The following is a 14,561-nucleotide window of genomic DNA, read 5'->3' on the forward strand; positions in this document are numbered from 1 at the left end:
GAGCAGGGAGCGAGGACAGACATCTCAAAGGTGCACAGAAGATAATTTATGGCCCAGTGTGCTTCAAGTATAAAAACTCTTTCTCAAGGGTGATTCTGGAGCCACTATCATAGGTATGTTTGAAAAGAGTAGCTCTGACCATTAACCATGGCAGTTCAAAATGGGACCCTTGAGTTTAGAAGCTGTACAGTAGCTCTGAGGTCCACAAACTACAGGTTAAGCTGGCGTTTTTTGATGGACAGTCAGTGTGAACCCGATCCTAACATGAGAGTAAGGGGCCTGCAGTGTGACTCCCCACACCCCAGTTATAAGACCGGTCCAAAATGGAGCTTTGCGTCTTGCAATGAATTGGACGTTTATTGGCAATACATATTGCAGGGGGTGGGATATAGTGGGGGGAAGAAAACCCTCATGACCCTGTGGGCAGGACTAGCAAATGCCCCCCCCCCCTAATTACATGGACTCTTTTCACGCAGTTAAATTGTAGAAGGGACATTTAAGGTCTTTGTTTTCAGGGCAAGGAATGTGCAAGGAATGCATGCCCAAATCACTTCTATCAGACTTCAGAATGTTTGCATAGTCCTTGTCAGGTGTCTCCTCAAGCAACTGCGGTTGCATGGGGGCGGGGCGGTGGAGAGTGGGTCTGTGCTCTCTGGCCTTGCCCCACTATATCACAGGGCACTCTTATGCAGAAGGCAAGGCCATAGCATTCTGCCACTGTCTGCCTGCCAAACCGCAGCCGCCATCCCATTTAACACCCCCAAAATGGACACCAGTGAAAACTGGGCGGTGGTGACCCGGGAAAAAATGGGATTACAATGGTTAGGGAGAACTATATGAATATTTTGGATTTACTCACTGAGGGCTCTTCCATAGCTCCATTTGCCCTGCTGCCTTCCCCTGGGAAAACTGGTTTTCCGCAATTGCTGTTTGTTCCGATTCAGCAGTAAAGAGTGTGTTTTCCAGGAGAAAGCAAATGCAAAATAGCACGAACCTGTGCCTAGAAAGGGCAGGACAAGCAGGAAATCACTCAGACCCATGCCTTCTAGGCACAGGACAAGTGGAAGTGTGGATGATTCCTGAATGGAGCATGTTGATTTTGTAGACAACCACAAGTGTGGAAGTTTTGTTGTGGTTTTGCACATGTGTGCCTGTCTGTATGGTCTAATTCACTGGCATCCTTTTTAGTAGGATCAATAATATGCCAGCTGAAATAAACAATTTCACATTGGATTGATTATCAGGGAAGTGAATATATTTGTTTGTATCCCACCAGAAATAGATACTTCTCCTCCCCCGCCCAAATATTGATGGAGAAGACAGATGAAGACACATGAGCATGTGGCACTGAAAATCATAAAAAGAACGTACAGCAGATCTCTATAATGAAATTATGTGATCTAAGAAAGTTACAAGAGCAGCTGTCATACAATGTGTGTGTGTGTGTGTGTGTGTGTGTGTGTGTGTGTGTGTTCATATTCCAAGAGAAGCCATTTTAGTCACCAGGAATAGTTAGTTTTTATGGTCATTTGGCCACTGACACATTACAAGTAATAAACCATCTATCTGATTGAAACAGTATGAGATCACTTTTTGAAGCCTATTATGGACACTGTTCTTAAGGTTAAGAAGAAAAATGGAATTATAATCCATGCCATTTTTAGGTAATTGTTATTAATAAATTAGCAAAGAATGAGCAGCAGACGGATGAATTGTTGTAGTTCATTAATTTTATGGTGACTTTCTTTGTGTGAGCCAATTATGTCTGTCATTGTGTTGCTAAGTGGCAACGATGCCCAAAGGAGAGAGCCTGGATGCAGAACAAATGGTCTCTGCCGTTTTCCTTTTTCAGGATTTTGCTAAAGGCTCCCTAATGATCTTGGTGATTGGAATCGGAATCATGTAGATCTGCAGAACCACAAATTTTTCTACAGAATGATATGGAAACTAAAGTGTCATACTTTTAAATATTGAATTGTATGCGTCATACATCGTAAGATTTGCTAACTGATAAACACTGATTCCCCCAGCCTGCCACTACCAGAAAATCCATTCATGGACAATTAAGTTATGGAAAAACGGCAAAAGTGTGCAGATGATACCACGCTTTACCTCTCTTTTAACCAGTGAAGGTGGTGAAGGTCCTGTCTGAGTGCCTGGAGGCAGTTGGAGGATGGATGGCTGCTAACAGACTGAGGTTGAATCCTGACAAGACAGAAGTACAGTTTTTTGGGAACAGGGGTGGGAGGATGTGGGGGACTCCCTGAATGGGACAACTGTGCCACTGAAGGAGCAGGTGTGCAGCCTGGGAGTCATTTTGGACTCACAGCTGTCTGTGGAAGCGCAGGTCAATTCTGTGTTCAGGGCAGCTGTTTACCAGTTCCATGTAGTACGCAGGCTGAGACCCTGTCTGCCAGTCTCGCCTGCCAGTCTACCTACCTGACTGTCTCACCAGAGTGGTGCATGCTCTAGTTATCTCTCGCTTGGACAACTGCAATGCGCTCTACATGGGGCTACCTTTGACGGTGACCTGGAAACTACAACTAATCCAGAATGCGGCAGCTAGACGGGTGACTGGGAGCAGCCACTGAGACCATATAACACTGGCTCCCAGTACATTTCTGAGCACAATTCAAAGTATTAGTGTTGACCTTTAAAGCCCTAAATGGCATCAGCCCAGTATACCTGAAGGAGCATCTCTACCCCCATTGTTCAGCCTGGACACTGAGGTCCAGCACTGAGGGCTTTCTGGCAGTTCCCTCACTGCGAGGTGAGGTTACAGGGAACCAGGCAGAGGGCCTTCTCGGTAGTGGCGCCCACCCTGTGGAATGCCCTCCCATCAGATGTCAAGGAAATAAACAACTATCCGACTGTTTAGGGAAGTTTTTAATGTTTGATGTTTTATTCTGTTTTTAATGTTCTGTTGAAAACTGTCCAGAGTGGCTGGGGAAACCTAGCCAGATGGACGGGGTAGAAATATTTGTTTGCTTTTCCGTGGCATTTTACGGAGTATTCCGATCCACTATAAATCCCGTTATTGTATGCTCTTTGTGGTGATTCTAGAAATTCCATTGAAATACAACAGAGCTGGCAATCATAAATGCATAAATCATAGATGCATGAAAGAATCTCTCTAAAATCCAGGTTGTAAAGTCTTGTCTTCACGTGAAGACAAATGTAGTCAGAGTTTCCTTTGGGCGGTTGCAAGTATCGTAATCATTACCCTCCACTTGTGGAGCCATAATAGTGTTGGGCTGGAGTGCTTGGCTTGGATGTTGGGAAAGCCTGCTCAGTCATGGAACTCATTTCCCTGGTGTACTTGGGCACTGATTCAGATGGTTGATGGCAGGGCCATCTTTACCCGCGGGTGCAAGGGGTGTGGGCACCCGGGCATTGGATTCTGGTGGGTGCCCGGCACCCGCCGCTGAAGCCGCCTAAACTCTTAATGTTAAGTTGTGGGTGAACATATCAGACGGCACATATCATATCAGAAGCAATTCTTCAAACAGCTCTTGTTTATTCACAGGCCAGGACAGAACTGAACTGAAGGGTTCAGTCAGCCTGCTCATATAGAGCTCCAGTACAACGTTACTGTAACAACTTTCTAAAACTATCCAATCACTGAACGTCACTTTCGATCCCTTATTTGCATAACTATCTACAGTATCCCCCTGCTGGCCCAGGGTGAGAACTTCAGTACATAACACTTAACAATCTACCTGTTATGAAATAATAAATAATTTTGATCAAGCTAGAAAAACAAAATACATATACACCTAGGTATTACTGAAATGTATACCTACTGTTTCACTAAAGGACTTTCGACTTTGTGCGCTCATTTACCAATGGCGGTAAATGGGAGTACTCAAGAGTATGCACTCCTGGCACCTTTCTTTCCTAGAAAAAAAGTACTGGTTGAAAGTGTGGCACTTCCTGTAACACCTTCATGGTGAGTACCAGCACCGTTTTTTCTAGAAGAAAAGTACTGTTCCGTCTCAAAATGGCATTGGCCAAATGATGGTCAGATGACAAATAGGTCCTAATTTATAGATCTTGCTTCAGGCCTAGGACATGTACCAAAAGGTTTTGAGTGTGGGATGCATTTTAATGGGTAGGAAAGGATATATTAATTGAAATTCATCCCTCCATGTGCCCACATGTGTGGGATGAACAGAGTTTCAAAATCCCATCCTTGTCAGCAGAATTAAAAGCACAGGAATTGGGCTGTAAAACCTTGTTTTGAGTAAGTCCAGCTATGAATTAAGCTTGCTCTCCCTTTCCTCCCCCTCTTAAAGAATCAGGCAACAATCTGGGAAATAAGTTTTATAATAAGATTTACTTACTTGGATCACAGCAACAGTAGCAGTAAAAACTATGCAGGCAAAAAACTTAGAGTATAACCAGCTGGAGCTGGAGGGAGCAACAGGGCACAACTGCCCTCATGGCTGGACAAAGAGAGAGGGGAACAGAGAATACCTGGCTGCTAATCTTTCACACTGACGATATCACTGTTTAATGGATCTACTCGAATTGATAGCATGCGGAAATGAGGAGATGTGGAGCCAGGTTACTGCCTTCTTTTTAAAAATTCCAACCTTCTAGCATTGTATCCTCCGATATTTCTCTGATCAAACTGATACAGTCACAGGAACAGTAGGAAGCCCAGTTCTCAAAAAATGGGGCACTTGATTATTTTATTGGCCTCTAGATATTTGGAAAGGCGTCGGTTTCTCTCAAAAGATCTGTTTCAAAGTATTCTAAAGCATAACTGGGTGTTTAAAGGCCAGGTAGCCAAAGAACATTCAAATCCAGAGGACATTTAGAGTATAATTAATAATCATCAATCAATCAATCAATCAATCAATCAGGAAATCAAGTCATTTGGAATACAGAACACTGAAAAAGCCATTTTTGACAATCTCTGCTCTTTGAAAACAGTGGGTAGCCTTCGGCTTGCACAATGAGGTTCTTCTCCTCTTTTCCCCCTTCCCCCTACACCCAGAACATTGGTTGGTGTCTGTGTTGAAAACCCCCTGGAATAGCCTGTGGGGGGAGGAGAGGCGGGTTCTTCCATCTGGCAGGTCAAAATGGCTCACCTGACTGATGATTGCCTTAGCAGGATGTAGAATTCCTCCCAGTGTATGCATTTGTGTTAGCTTTAGGTTCCAAAGAGTCCATGGCCATTTGCCCAGCTGGATTCAAGGACACCTTTCTAGCCAAATAACAAAAGAAGCAGTCAACTAAACCATCATCACCATCATGATCACCACTATAGGGCCGAAGAAAATAACTGGAATACTGACATTTAATGTCACCAACCAATATTTTGTGACAGTAAGAGTCAGGGCTTGTGAAAAGCCAATCTAGGAAATCAAGCGTATGAGAGTTTTTCAGGTGCCCATGCTGATGCAGATTAATGGTTTCTGGAAGAGTATCTAATTTTTGATTTCCCAAGGTAGTCTGTCCTTCTAGAGCACTTATAGCTTCCCAGGCTCTTCAAAGGACGTGTTGGTGTTTAAAAATGGAAGCCAGTTTATATTGAGCCACTCAAACTTTAGCAATCATGGGCAGTTTATGCCAGATTCATTACACTGGATAATCCTCTTGCTGATTAGTAACTCAAACAGTCATTTTTTGGTGGAGGGTGGGGGCTCAAACCTGGAAGGCTAGGGTGGGCCTGTCACAAGACTCGAAATAATAATTACACCCATTTAAGTTTTTAACAGGGACGCAGGTGGCGCTGTGGGTTAAAGCCTCAGCACCTAGGGCTTGCCGATCGAAAGGTCGGCGGTTCGAATCCCTGCGGCGGGGTGCGCTCCCACTGCTCGCTCCCAGCGCCTGCCAACCTAGCAGTTCGAAAGCACCTCCGGGTGCAAGTAGATAAATAGGGACCGCTTACCAGCGGGAAGGTAAACGGCGTTTCCGTGTGCGGCTCTGGCTCGCCAGATGCAGCTTTGTCACACTGGCCACGTGACCCGGAAGTGTCTCCGGACAGCGCTGGCCCCTGGCCTATTAAGTGAGATGGGCGCACAACCCCAGAGTCTGTCAAGACTGGCTCGTACGGGCAGGGGTACCTTTACCTTTTAAGTTTTTAACAGCAATACACATGGCATGATGACACAGTTAATGACAAAGTTATTTGACCCGATGCCTGAATCACCAAATGTGGGCTGCAGGATAAACTTTAAGGTTGAATCCAGTTGGATTGGTTTTTCTTGCAATCCTTGCATTCTCAGTTTGGAGATAGTGTCAGACATATGCTTTACTTAATGATTGCAGTTTATTACTCAATAGGTCATATCCTGTATATATTAGGAACAAACACCTTGGAGACTAAGAGCTGGTGGAGGGAGATGACATGTGTCATTGCTGTTGTTTTCACTACAGCCCTGTGGAAAAACTAATTACCTTTTCATCTTGGTGAATCCAGGGGTCACTTTACCACGACTATAGCTCGACATGACAGGGTACATGGGTAATTAGGTAGGCTGTGTAACCTGGATATTCCATGGATCTCATTACATCTTATTTAGAAACGCTATAATTTGATTGGTGGAAAATTAAGGCATCTTCTCATGGGTCATTTTATCTCTCTGCAATAATAATTCTTGGCTTGATTAAAAATTGATCCAGTGTCTTAAAGTGAATTTATTATTGCTGCAATCTATCACCCACAGACAGATAATCTGGTTCCCATCTTTATCTGATTTGAAAAATCTGTCACTTATTATGTGTTGTTCCACCCCCACCCACCCACCCCCAAAATCATTTAAATTGATGGTTTGTTAAGGCATGCGTACTACCAATGGCCCCTTGAAAGAAATCTTGAGACAATAGCCTGATGCTTTTTACTGCAAGAGTCTGATAATATGTCAATTTTAATATATTGATTTGTATTGTGTTCTAGCAACAATTTCTCTGTGGAAAAATAATAATAAAATAAAATAGCATGGACACAGAGCAACGAAGGCGTATGTGTTCAATTGTTACTTCATTTGTATACAGCTCTATTTCTACTCCAGAACAGCTCAAGTACGGTACTTAAGGGAGCTTCTCCTCATGTCTCCAGCATCAGGCAGCCTGAGTTTTGAGATCAGTAGGGGAGGCCCTGCTTGTGGTACCCTTGATGGCCTGGGAGGCTGCTACACATGGAAGGGCCATCTCAGTGGTGGCACCTCAGCTGTGGTGTTCCCTCCCCCATGAGGATTACATTATCCCCTTCAGTATTGTTCAAGTGAGAACTTAAACATACTCATTTCAGCTGGCCTTTGGCACATGGAATAACATTACTGTGTTTTATCACTTTTTCATAACCTTGTATCTGAAGCTGTATTTTGTTGTTCCATTGTATTTTCATAATTGTGTTGTCAGCCACCCTGAGTTTGGGAAGAGGAAGGACAGAATATAATAAGTAAATAATAAAATGACAACAAGAATAGCACTCATCAGTTTATTTTTCCAATAGATGGTCCAAGTTTAGGATTGCCCCAAAGATAGCCATTGGCCAATGGAGGTTTTAGTTAGTTAGTTAGTTAGCAGACCTCCAGTGCAACATCTGAAAGTGCTAATGAAATTCACCTCGCTTTCCAAGGAGATCTGCCACTTTTCTATGTCAGGTGAGTCAAAGCTTGGAATGAGCTCAGGCTTGCAAGAGAGGTTAAAAACAATAAAAATGTTTCTTTGGCTATGTTTGAAGCAAGAAGAACAAGCAAGTAGTAGGTCCTCTGTGTGAGAAGGTGGAGAAATGCTATTGGGTGACAGAGAGTAGGCAGAAATGCTCAACGCCTGCTTCACCCAAAAGGAAAGCATTGCCCAATCTGGTGATAACAGAATAAACAATGCAGAGAGAGAGAGAGAGCAGCAGATGGGAAAAGAGGTGATAAGGGAACACCTAGAGCAGGCATAGGCAAACTCAGCCCTCCAGATGTTTTGGGACTACAGTTCCCATCATCCCTGACCACTGTTCTTGTTAGCTAGGGATCATGGGAGTTGTAGTCCCAAAACATCTGGAGGGCCAAGTTTGCCTATGCCTGACCTAGATGCTTTAAATGATTTCAAATCTCCAAGGCCTGTTGAACAGCACCCAAGGGTCTCTACATTGTAGATTCTTGTAGATTCACAATCATTGTCCCGTTGTCATTCACAATCGTTGTCCCCGATTATATATCCTCCAATGGCTACATTATGCCTTCAGATACACTGAACATCACCATTTACTGCACACTGCCAGGTTCTTGCAGCAAATCCAGAGCCATAAGGAGAAAAGGAGAAAACTGTGTAGCCAAGTTAATGAGGCATGGGTGAGGAGATGATCCACAATTTGTCTTTAGAAATTCTTCTACGTGGCACCAAGTTCTTGGGGGAAGACCAGGGAAGAGTGCATGCATGTACGTATGTACGTAGGAAGAAAGGGCTGCAATCCACTACTCATTCATTTTGTAACAGTCCTTGTAAAGTAAAAGGGACTGCTCCAGAGCAAACAGGTTGTGGATGGTGGCCAAAAAGGGTGATGGAATCAATTATGGCCTTTCACCAAGATAATTGTCTTCCAAATAGAGTGGGCCTGGTTTTTCCCTTCAGGTGTCTTTCTGTATTAACCTGATTGCAACTCCATCACAACTCCTGAAACCCTTGCTCCAGAAAGAGAACAGAAATAAGAAGTAATGTAAAGCCTTATTTACTGGCCACCGGACAAAGGGGCTCTCTAGCTGAGCGTCAAAGGGTAAGTAGAAACAGAAAATGCTGCACAGAAGGGGGAAAACCACAGGAAAAGAGCAGACGAGGAAACAGCCTGGGGCATTTTGGTCCTTAAAACAGAATGTTTAAATGATGTTAAATGATATCTGGAAATGGTGAAATAATAAACTGCCAATTTGAACCACTCAGTGGCATCCTGATGTGCTTCTTCAGGCAACTGTTTAACACTGTCTAACAGTAGGACTGGCCCTGGATGGAACAACATCAGCACATCATGGCTTCCAGTTCAGGCTTTATGGATCTGCTTCTCCTCTTCTCCTAAGCCCTGAGCTGGAGCCAAGTGCAAAACAGAACAATGGGCAGGCACACAATACCCCTGAGTGCACTAGGATTTCACTTTCAGTACCAGAACTGAGCTCACATCCCTTTTGCACAAAAACAATCGGGAAATCAGGTCATTCTTGATTTTCCTTCATGCTTTCTTAATTTCAGCAGCTGAACATGGGGAAAAGCTGGACCATAAAGAAGGCTGATCGCCAAAGAATTGATGCTTTTGAATTCTGGTGCTGGAGGAGACTCTTGAGAGTCCCATGGACTGCAAGAAGATCAAACCTCTCCATTCTTAAGGCAATCAGCCCTGAGTGCTCACTGGAAGGACAGATCCTGAAGCTGAGGCTCCAAGACTTTGGCTACCTCATGAGAAGAGAAGGCTCCCTGGAAAAGACCCTGATGTTGGGAAAGATGGAGGGCACAAGGAGAAGGGGACGGCAGACGACAATATGGTTGGACAGTGTTCTCGAAGCTACTAACATGAATTTGACCAAACTGCAGGAGGTAGTGGATGACAGGAGTGCTTGATGTCCTCTGGTCCATGGAGTCACGAAGAGTCGGACATGACTAAACGACTAAACAACAACTGTTAAAAAACCCAAGGACCCAAGTTGTTGCTACTGTTAAAAAACCCAATCTTCTTGCAATGTGGGATTTTTCTTAAACTGCCTAACAGTGTCCAGGAGTAAACTACTGGGAAGATGCACCTTAGTGTCCATGTAAAATACTCCAGTTTTATTATTGAGTTATTTGATTATTACTACTTAGCCTGCTTTTTAAGAGGAGGGTTACAAAGCCTCAGAGTGCAAAGCAACAGAGCCACAATATAACACAGGGCAAACTAAGGACAACTGCATTGATTCACTGGGTCAATTCATCACCTCTTCTGCATTCCAGTATTTCCATTTGCCTTTCCTCATTCGCTTTGAAGAACTTCATTAAGAATGAAAAGAGGCATGGCGATTCCGTAGTATGTGCTTTCTATGTGAACACCCCACACTCTCATCTGACAGCACCTGTGATGTAGTATTATTTTGGATAATTAAATAATCTTAAGCACCCGTGTGCATGGAGTGTGGGATCAACAGATGCCTCGAGTGGTGTCATGCCCACAAGGCAACGCTGAGCGTTTTCAGCCATCTAAAGAGTCTTTTTCTTGGCAATGCAGCAAGCCTCCAGATGTGCGTCTCTGTGATCCTTTGAAGCCTTTGTAGCTTTTCCTTGAGATTCTTTTGGGATGCATATCAACGAATACATGGAGATCTGTCTAAAGGATGCCTGGCACACAGATAATTTCTTTCTGGGGGAAAATGTTAAAAGTGGAGTTTTATTTCTTCGCCTGCCTGGGTCATCTTCTAGGCTTGCGAACTCATTTAACAATTGAGTTGTGAAAAGGGGAGATGGGTTGGGATATGAGGGAGTGGCTTACAAAGAAAGCCGGGCATGAACCGCAATAGATTTTCCCCTTTGGTGTTTAAACAAGGGCTGAGCAAAAATGGCCACCCCCCCAAACTCCCCACCCTATTTGCAAGCCAAAAAAATAGGAGGTACTGTGCTAAACATTCTCAGGGGCAGAGGGTGGGCAGATGCAATTCTGAAACAGCTGGGGAGCAAAAAGGAAGAAAATTCTCAGAAAAATCCTCTACTTAGAAATTCAGGTTCAGTAAATGTTAAGTGAAACAATGTTGTTATTTCATGCTGGTGAACGAAGGTTGCAATGGGCTAAGAGATGCAAAGTTGTTGCACAAGCTTATCACCCCCTTCAACAATATTACAATATATTGGGTTGCATTAACTATCTGTGGCTGATGTTTTGCCAAAAGTTCTCAGGGGGAACTGAAATTCTCCAGCCGTTTGGGGAGCCCCCACAAAGAAAATTCTCAGAAAAGTTGGGCTCCATTCTTTGCCTGGGATATGATTTCAGTTGCTGCTCCTATTTTACAAAGTACTGAATAGGAATCACTTCAGTTCTGTTTTAATTTTGGACCACCACACAACAGCGTAATTCTTAACATTTCACTGCACATTTGTGGGACATTTTGTGTCCAGATACAAGAAAGGAGTTTTGCTTGTGTAGTTCATTCTATTCAGGACTTTCTTTCAGCTGGAACTCACTGGACCTCAATTCTGGCACCTCTCAGTTGGGTGCCATTGCCATTATAAGATAATTACCTTCCACTTAAGGGACGCAGGTAGCACTGTGGGTTAAACCAGAGCCTAGGACTTGCCAATCAGAAGGTTGGTGGTTCGAATCCCTGCAATGGGGTGAACTCCCGTTGCTCGGTCCCAGCTCCTGCCAACCTAGCAATTCAAAAGCACGTCAAAGTGCAAGTAGATAAATAGGTACTGCTCTGGCGGGAAGGTAAACGGTGTTTCCATGCACTGCTCTGGTTCACCAGAAGCGGCTTAGTCATGCTGGCCACATGACCCGGAAGCTGTACGCCGGCTCCCTCAGCCAATAAAGCGAGATGAGCGCCGCAACCCCAGAGTTGGTCATGACTGGACCTAATGGTCAGGGGTCCCTTTACCTTTACCTTCCACTTTGATTGCCTTTACATGTTACCGAGCTGTTCTGGTACCTCTTTGGCATATTTTGAGGAAATTACAAATGGAGGCTCATGTGTTTTGGGGTAAGCTCCTTAGGTTGAAACCCACAATTCCTTTCATCTTAATAAACTGATATGTGATAAAATTATCATATAACTCTAATAATTATTATTGTTGTAACAATATAATCAGGTAACACCAATAACGCCAGCATGATTTATGTATTGTTTTCTCTCTCTTTAATTAATGGGAGTAACATCAACTTGTGCCAGCAGCATGAAGTGCAGATGTGCAAAGGAATTTAAAAATATATTTTAAACTTCATAAAAGCAATTCCAAAACAGATGCAGCGTGGGAAATATCTCAGCTTAAAAGACTTCTTTTTCTTCAGTAGGTGCCGAAAAGACAACAGACATGGACTTGCCCAACATTTAAGGGGAGGGAATTCCAAAGGTAGGTGCCACAACAGTAAAAGCTTGATTCCTTTATCATATGGCCCGCCTGATAAGATGGTACCTGCTGGAAGCCCTCACCTGCAGGGTGGCATCATTTTCTGGGTGTATAGGGTTGCTGGCATCCATCTGTTTAGGAGACAATGACCGCTCCCCACCTCAAATAGGGGGCGCTTTTTGCGGGGTCGCGCACAGCCAGCCAATCCTATATGATCCCTGGCAGTTCAGCCTGGCTTCACCTCCCCAAGCTGGATACCTAGAGGTTCCCGCCTAACCACAGACAGTTAGCCAATCCCAGCTGGGGAGGTGTTGCCAGGGAAATGGACCAGGTAGGGTTAGGACCGCCCTGCACACACAAGAAAGGGTAGACTTACCTGGGAGTCCTCAGTCGGCTCCAGAGCTTCTCCCACCCTGCCCTCCCTCAGTTTACGCCTTCCTTTTGCAGGTTAACCTCTTCTTTACAGGTATGCGGGCGCTGCTACGTTGATGGTTGCTGTTGAGGGAGCGGGAAGGAATTTCCCTGCATTGGCAGGTTTTGCCTTCCCCGTAGCAAAAACGTCACAACTTTGGCAGTTTCAGGCCTTGGGCGGAATCCTAAAGGGGGGGCGGGGCGTGAAGCAGTGGCTCATGCCCCACCTGCGGTGGCAACCCCAGGGTTCTCTGTTAAAGGGGTTGTGTGGAGGGGAGTCACTGGCCAAACGCCATTAGGTTGTCAGTGCTCTCCCCTGTGTTGTGGCGAAATGGGGGGGGGGGGGATCTGATGTTCCCCAGATCTCTGGACGGGGACTGGGAGGGATAAACACCCAATGCCTAAGCCAAAGTCTCCCTACATCTGAAAGTTTAATAAAGTTGTGGCCAATTTTATAATAATAATAATAATAATAATAATAATAATAATAATAATAATAATAATAATTTATTATTTATACCCCGCCCATCTGGCTGAGTTTCCCCAGCCACTCTGGGTGGCTCCCAATCAGTGTTAAAAACAGTACAGCATTACATATTAAAAACTTCCCTGAACAGGGCTGCCTTAAGATGTCTTCTGAATGTCAGGTAATTCTTTATCTCCTTGACATCTGATGGGAGGGCATTCCACAGGGCGGGCGACACTACCGAGAAGGCCCTCTGTCTGGTTCCCTGTAGCCTCACTTCTCGCAATGAGGGAACCGCCAGAAGGCCCTCGGCGCTGGATCTCAGTGTCCGGGCTGAACGATGGGGGTGGAGACGCTCCTTCAGGTATTTTAATCCCATAACACGTTGTCATGAGTCATTATTCCTCCTGGGGGTCGCCTGGGGTGGGGTGGGGGGTCTCTGCCTGGCCACGCAATGGAAGAGTGCTGCATTGGGGGCAAAGTCAAACCGTTGGAGAGTTACAACGCCTGCTGTGGCTGTAGAGACCAATACAGGAGAGACATGTTTTGTTGCAGCTGGGGCAGATGAAGGCAGTTTGCGCTGCTGCAGATGCACCATGGTGTTTTTTTCTCCCTGCACTCCTCCCAGTGGTCATCCCCCCTCTGGTCACTGCTATGGATGTCCAGTCACTACATTCCAGGAAGATGTTTCAGCCTGGTATGAGACATGTGCACCTTCTCTATTTCCCCTTTACTACAAGGAGAAAGTCGAAGGTGAATCATCATTTATTTGAACGTATGACCTGACTGTCTGTCTCCAGGCACTGCGGTCATCTGCAAAGGTTGGTATTGCCAGCCTTTTTGTCATGTCTGCAGAAATCTTTGTTATACAGAGTTGGTCTGCCAACAGGCCTGATGCCTGAGCCCAGCTCCCCATAGAGCAGGCATCCTCAAACTTGGCTCTCCAGCTGTTTTGGGACTACAATTCCCATCATCCCTGACCACTGGTCCTGTTAGCTAGGGGGTGCCTGCCATAGAGCATGTCCTTGGGGATTCTGCCAACTTCCATTCTATTTAAGTAGCATCGATGGTGCTGAGACAGAAGTGTGAACATGCAGGGAATGTGGACATGAAAGAGCACATCTTTATTTGAGATTCTGTACTGATATGTGATGTCCAAAATCTTGCTGCTGCAGCACATATGGAAGACACTGAAGTGTTACTCCTGGCGGCTATAGGTTGCCCATGACACTCTTCCATAAAGTAGTGTGCTCAACATGCAAGGCTGGTATATAAGGGGTGCGATGATCTTTCAGGTGTCTTGGGCCCAAGCTGTATAGGACTTTATACACCAAATCCAGCACCATTAACTGAGCCCAGGAACTAAGTGGCAGATTGCAGAAGCTGGGATCATTTTTAGTGGTGTTTTCATGAATATATGACTCCTCAAAATGAAGAAAATATCCCAAAGTAAGCAATCCTTAGCCTAATACAAACCAGCTGTCTATCCCATTACAGAAGGAGCATGGGAGGCGACAGTCCTAAAAGAAGTCTATCCCTGGAATATCAGGGATTATTAGTTTTACTTTGTTTTTGTTATGCATTTTACGTTCTCATTTTGTATTTTTATGTTGTGAACCACCTTGCGGTATAATACATACATACGTACATACATACAGTG

The 14,561-nt window shown here is 44.6% G+C and overlaps 1 long non-coding RNA gene across 1 annotated transcript in view; it reads left to right on the forward strand.

Moving 5' to 3' along the window:
• The window catches only part of LOC310840682, a 173,717-nt gene that overhangs the window by 96,629 nt on the left and 62,527 nt on the right, over positions 1-14,561 (forward strand). Inside the window, exon 4 of the long non-coding RNA XR_014561992.1 lies at positions 11,969-12,027. This is a non-coding gene — a long non-coding RNA (uncharacterized lncRNA). The remainder of the gene's footprint in view (positions 1-11,968; positions 12,028-14,561) is intronic.

This window comes from Podarcis gaigeae, assembly GCF_964106915.1.
Source record: "Podarcis gaigeae genome assembly, chromosome: 3".
Taxonomy (NCBI): domain Eukaryota; kingdom Metazoa; phylum Chordata; class Lepidosauria; order Squamata; family Lacertidae; genus Podarcis; species Podarcis gaigeae.